Raw genomic sequence first — 6,662 nt, 5'->3', positions numbered from 1 at the left:
TAATTAATATGTCAATACTGGCAATTCTTTGCCTTCTACTTTTAAACTTAACTTCCTCTTAAAGCAACCTTTTTCGATTACCTACCCCACCCTGACTCATTCCAATTACCTACTCCACCCTGACTCATTCTGATCACCTGCTCCACCCTACATTCCAATCACCTGCTTCACCCTAACTCATTCCAATTACCTGCTACCTGCTCTGCCCTGACTCCCGCCAAAGCATTCACCTCATCATTCTCTTTAAATTAGCCAACTGGAATTAGTTTAGCCTGTGCGGTCTAACCCTAGCCAATAGGGGAACGATATGGCAGCAGGACCACTTTCATCAGGGATAAGAACGCTTTCCCCTCCCTTGTCCAAGTGTGTGCTCACCATTGTTCCATCTGTAAGGGCACACCCTTCTATATAGAAGTAACTTGCCTTGCTGAGAATTAAAAGGAAAATTTTATATTCGAGTGCTATTCCTTTTGTGGCACCAAAACTTTATATATAACAATATTATAATATTTTGACATCCTAAAAATCAAATTTAAAATAAAAACAAAGAGAAAAAATCATTTCTAACTGGGGAGAGACTGCCCCTCCAACTAGTTAGCCAATTATAAAAGACAGCAAAAGGCCCTGCTGGGAGTGTGTCTTTTAAATGCAGACTAGCCAATGCAGAGCCACGCCTCTGCCTTACTCACTCCTCTGCCTTACTCATCCCAGGGCCAGGTGCCAGACGACTGGGTACACCCCTAGAGCCCACTGAAATGGTTCAACACGGCCAATCCTAAACTGTTCATCCTGCCTTGCCTTCCCTCTCCCAAGGAAAGGCTCTGGCCCCAGTCTGTCCCTTGCTCCTGTCTTCTGCCTCCTGCCCTCCCTGGCATCTTTCCCATGTGGCCCTGCATGGCGTGCTGCACCTCCTGTCTTCAGGACTGCTATGGTTTGCATGTCACCTCCAAAACTCATGTCGGAATTTAATTGTCATTAGGACAGTATAAGAGGTGGGACCAAGCCAGGCGCAGTGGCTCAAGCCTGTAATCCCAGCATTTTCAGAGGCTGAGGCAGGCGGATCACTTGAGGTCAGGAGTTTTAGACCAGCCTAGCTAACATGGTAAAACTACTAAAAACACAAAAATTAGCCGGGCGTGGTGGTGCATGCCTGTAGTCCCAGCTGCTCGGGAGGCTGAGGCAAGACAATTGCTTGAACCTGGGAGGCGGAGGTTACAGTGAGCCTAATCGTGCCACTGCACTCCAGCCTGGGTGACAGAATAAGACTCTGTCTCTAATTTTAAAAAAACAAAAACAAAAAAAGAGTTGGGACCAGGTGGCCCTTTTAAGAGGTGATTAGGTGGTGACCAGAAGCCTTACCGTTAACATACACAGGCGACTAACACATATTTTGTATGTCGTGTATATTATATACTATATTGTTACAATAAAGGAAGCTAGAGAAAGGAAATGTAAAGATAATAATAAGAAAAAGCATATGTATTTGCTATTCATTTAATAGAAGTGTATCGTCATAAATGTCTTCATCTTCTTGATCTTCATGTTGAGTAGGCTGAAAAAAGGGAGGGGGTTGACCTTGCTGTCTCGGGTGGCAGAGGAAGAAGAGATGGAGGAGGTGGAAGGGGAGGCAGGAAAGGAAGGCACACTCAGTGTCTTTACAGAAATACATCCTAACTTCGATCTGACTTTTTTGCTTTTTTATTTCTCTAAACATGCTTCTATATGGTCCCACGCCTTCTTCCACCCTTTGCTTTAGTTTCAGTGTCTGTAGAATGTCCCTGTTGTAAAAGTCAAGAGCAGTCTTGAATAATTGGAACCCTTCTGCCAGATTGTCTAATGTCAGTCTGTTTCTGGCACTATTTGTTCTGTGTCTTTTTCCTCATCATCTTGCAGTGGTTTGGAAGCATTCATCCCCATCGAGTCATCTTCTACTAATTCCTCCGATGTGGCATCTATTAGCTCTTGAATTTCTCCAAGATCCGTATCTTGAAACCCTTCACCACCATCCCCCGACCTTTCTGCCACAACCACAATCTCTGTTTTGAGTTCCTTGATTGGCTCTGTCATAAATCCTACGAAGTCATGCACAACATCTGGACACAGTTTTCTCCAGCAGGAATTTATTGATTCAGGCTTGATGGCTTTCACAGCTTTTTCTGTAGCAATGATGACATCTTTAATGGTGTAATCCTCCCAGATATTCGTGATATTCCCTCTGTCTTGGTTTTCTTCCATCACGTTGACAATCCTTTATTCCATAAATTGTGGCATGTAATGAGCCTTAAATGTTCTTATGGCCACCTGATCTAGAGGCTGAATTAGAGACGTATTTGGGAGCAAGTACACTACTTCAATACCGTCAGTGTTGAACTGATGGGGTTCTGGGTGGCCAGCAATATTGTCCAATATCAAAAGAACTTTAAAAGACAGTCCTTACTGGCAAGACATTTCCTAACTTCAGGGACAAAGCATCAATGGAACCAATCCAGAAAGGGTTCTCATTGTCCAAGCCTTCTTGTTGTACAACCAAAAGACTGGCAGCTGGTGTTTATCTTTTCTCTTCATGGCACAGGGGTTAGCAGCCTTATGGATAAAGGCAGTCCTGATCATATGTCTGACTGCATTTGCACAAAATAGTAGAGTTAGTTTATCCCTTCCTAGAGTAAATCCTGATGCTGACTTTTCTCCTCACTAACATACATCCTTTGTGGGAAGAGAATAGGCCACTTTTGTCTTCATTAAAAACCTTCTAAGGCCAGACACAGTGGCTCATACCTATAATCCCAGCACTTTAGGAGGCCAAGGCAGACAGATCACCTGAGGTCACGAGTTGGAGACCGGCCTGACCAACATGGAGAAACCCCATCTGTACTAAAAATACAAAATTAGCCGGGCATGGTGGCACATGCCTGTAATCGCAGCTGCTCGGGAGACTGAGGCAGGAGAATCTTTTGAACCGGGAGGTGGAGGTTGCAGTGAACCAAGATCACCACTGCACTCCAGCCTGGGTGACACAGTGAGACTCTGTCTCCAAAAAAAAAAAAAAAAAAATTCTTCCCAGACAGATTTCCTTTCTCCACAATGATTTTCTTTCCCTTTTTTTCCCCCTTTTTTCTTTTTTGAAGCAGCATCTCACTCTGTCACCCAGGCTAGAGTGCGATGGTGTGATCATGGCTCACTGCAGCCCTGACCTCACAGCTCAAGTGACCCTTCTGCCTCAGCCTCCTAAGTAGCTAGGACTATAGATGCATGCCACCATGCCTGGCTAATTATTTTTATTTTTAGTGGAGATGAGGTCTCACTGTGTTGCCATGGCTGGTCTCAAATTCCTAAGCTCAAGCCATCCTTCCTCCTCGGTCTCCCAAAGTGCTGAGATTACAGGTGTGAGCCACCATGCCCAGCCTCCACGATGATTTTCTTAAAGGTATCTGGGAAGTCGTCTGCTGCCTTTTGATCAACAGAAGCTCCTCTTCCTGTCATCTTGACATTTCTTAAGCCAAACCTCTTTCTAAGATTATCAAACCATCCTTTGCTGCTATTAAGTTCTCCAGCTTTTGATCCTTCACCTTCTTTTGGCTTTCAGTTGTCATATAATGTCTTTGCTTTTTCTTGAATCATATTAGAGTTTATAGGTATGTCTTTATTACAGCAATCCTGCACACACATAATTGCTGAATTTTAAATATTAAATACAAGGGTATTTCAAAACAAGTGCAGTTTTTATGCCTGTTGGTGTGGCTGCAGCAACAATTTTGCTAATTTTCTTTTTTTTTTTTTTTTTTTTTTTTTTTTTTTACAACAGCCCTTATCCTGGATTCATTTGTCTTGAAATGATGGACAATCACAACTGCAGACCTCAATCTATGGTACATATCAAGCAATTCAACTTTTTATTGTAATGTAATGACTTTTCTCTAATACTTGGGAACACCTCCAGCATCTCTAGTGGCACTTCATATGGGTCCCCTGGTATTATTCAAGATTTATGGTATTGCACTAAACGCAATTAAAAACAAAACAAAACATGAGAACCAGAGAGATTCTCACGCAGTCTGGGCAACAGAGTTAGATCTTGTCCCCACTGCAAAAAAAAAAAAAAAAGTACAGTGGCATGATCATGGCAGAGGCAACCTCAACCTCCTGGGCTCAAGTAATCCTCCCACCTCAGCCTCACTAGTAGCTGGGACCACAAATCTGTGCCACCACCTGGCTGTTTTTATTTTTTGTAGAAACACGGTCTCCTTATGTTGCCCAGGCTGGTCTCAAACTCCTTGGCTCAAGTGATCCTCCTGCCTTGGTCTCCCAAAGTGCTGGGATTACAGGCATGAGCCACTGCACCTGGCCAAGAGATCACTTTCTAGAGAGATGAGCTGCCCACACAGAGTGATTAGTATCACATGGTGTTTTAAGCAGATACTCACACTTGGTCTCACTGCAATAGCAACAGGAGGTGGCTATGCAGTTATCCCAATAGCACAGCATGAACTACAGTTGTTTTTAAGCAGTTATGATTTAATACTGTATCTTTACATTTGTTTACATTTCTCTCAGCTCTGAATGGTTCCTTATAAGGTCTGTGTATTTGTAAGTTTTGATAAATTTTAACTTTTTATAACAGATTTGTGTATATTTTATGGTTGTAAATAATAAAATAGACTGGTATCTACATACATTTTATGTGTTCATGATATAGCTAACTTTTTCTTACTTTTTTCAATATTTCAATATTTCTAAGCTACATTGTTCATCAGTGAGTTTTTCCAAATTGTTATAAATCTCCAAAAAAAATCCCAATATATTTATTGGGAAAAATCCACATATATGTGGACCTGCACAGTTCAAACCTGTCTTGTTCAAAGGTCAACTGTACTATAAGACTCTTAGAAGAAAATATAGGCCCAAATCTTTACAACTTCATATTAGGCAACTGTTTCTTAGATATGACACCAAAAGCATAAGCCAAAAAAAAAAAAACTGAAATTTATCAAAATTTGAAACTTTGGTGCATCAAAGAACCTTATCAAAAAAGTGAAAAGACAACCTACAGAGTGGGGAAAAGTTTTTGCAAATCATATATCTAATAAGGATCTAGTATCCAGAATACATAAAAAAAATTACAACTCAATAAAAAGACAAATAACTGAAATAAAATATGGACAAAGTATTTGAATAAACATTTCTCCAAATAACATATACAAAATTACCAATACGTACATGAAACTGCGTTTGACATTAGTCCTTAGGGAAACATAAATCAAAACCATAATGAGATGTCACTTCACAGCCACTAAGATGGCTACAATCAAAAAGACAATGCTATAGTCTTGAATTTTTGTGTCCCCCAGGCCCTGAATCTATACAGTGAAACCTAATTCCCAATACGGTATTAGGAAATGGGGCATTTAGAGATAATTAGGTCATGAGGCCTCTACCCTAAGAAATGGGATGAGTGCCCTTATAAAAGAAGCCTCAAGAGAGTTTGTTTGTCCCTTCTCACATGTAAGGATACAACAAGAAGGTGCCATCTATGATGGAGTGAGTGAGCCCTCACCAGACACTGAATCTGTGGGTGTCTTGATCTTGGACTTCCCAGCCTCTAGAACTATGAGCAATAAATCTCTATTGTTTATAAATTACCAGTGTAAGGCAGTTTGTTATAGTAGCTGAAACAGACTGACTAAGATAGTTGGCTAGGTTGTGGAGAAACTAGAACTCTCGTACATTTTTGGTGGGAATGTGAAGTGGTGCAGCTGCTTTGGAAAACAGTTTGGCAATTGCTCCAAATGTCAAACCTAGAATTACTATAAGACCCAGCAATTCCACTTCCAGTAACATACCCAAGAGCGATGAAAATGTATGTTCACACAAAACATATATATGAATGTTCATAGCCCCATTGTTCATAATAATCAGAAAATAGAAACAACCCATCAACTGATGAGGTGTAACCATATCATGAAGTATTATTCAGAAATATCAAGAAAAATACTGATAAATTCTGCAACATAGATGAATTTTGAAAGGATTATGCTCAGTAAAAGAAGCTAAACAAACAAGCTACATCTTGTACGATTCCACTTAAATGAAACGTCAAGAATAGGCAAATCCATAGAGAGAGAAAGTAGATTAACAGTTACCTTGGGGATAGGATGGCGGAGGAGCAAATGGGGAATGAGTACTAATTAGTAGGTTTCTTTTTGGGATAGTAAAAATGTTCTGCAACTAGATAGTGATGATGATTGTGTAACATTGTGAATGTTCTTAATGCCACTGAATCTTACACCTTTAAAGGGTAAGTCTTATGATACACAAGTCTCAATTTTTTAAAAAGAAAACATTTGTTTTCTAGCTATAGGAAACAAAAATACAAGGGTGTGAAGAAGGCCAGCTGTGGGGAGATGCCCAAGAAAATCTCAAGCAGGGGGCAGTGGCTCATGCCTGTAATCCCAGCAATTTGGGAGGCCGAGGCAGGCAGATCACTTGAGGCCAGGAGTTCGAGACCAGCCTGGGGCTGAGGCAGGAGAATTGCTTGAACCCAGGGGATGGAGGTTGCAGTGAGTCGAGATCGTGCCACTGCACTCCAGCTTAGGTGAACAGAATGAGACTCTGTCTAAAAAAGAAAGAAAGAAAGAAAGAAAGAAAGAAAGAAAGAAAGAAAGAAA

The 6,662-nt window shown here is 40.9% G+C and overlaps 1 long non-coding RNA gene across 2 annotated transcripts in view; it reads right to left on the bottom strand.

The window, feature by feature from the left end:
* Positions 1–1,887: 1,887 nt before the first annotated feature.
* The window catches only part of LOC111537892, a 17,053-nt gene continuing 12,278 nt past the window's right edge, over positions 1,888–6,662 (bottom strand). For both annotated transcript variants that reach the window (XR_002730142.1, XR_004229125.1), the window contains one exon: positions 1,888–2,618. This is a non-coding gene — a long non-coding RNA (uncharacterized LOC111537892). The remainder of the gene's footprint in view (positions 2,619–6,662) is intronic.

This window comes from Piliocolobus tephrosceles, chromosome 9, assembly GCF_002776525.5.
Source record: "Piliocolobus tephrosceles isolate RC106 chromosome 9, ASM277652v3, whole genome shotgun sequence".
In the NCBI taxonomy this organism is placed as follows: Eukaryota; Metazoa; Chordata; class Mammalia; order Primates; family Cercopithecidae; genus Piliocolobus; species Piliocolobus tephrosceles.
This window is presented reverse-complemented; position numbering and strand designations above follow the sequence as displayed.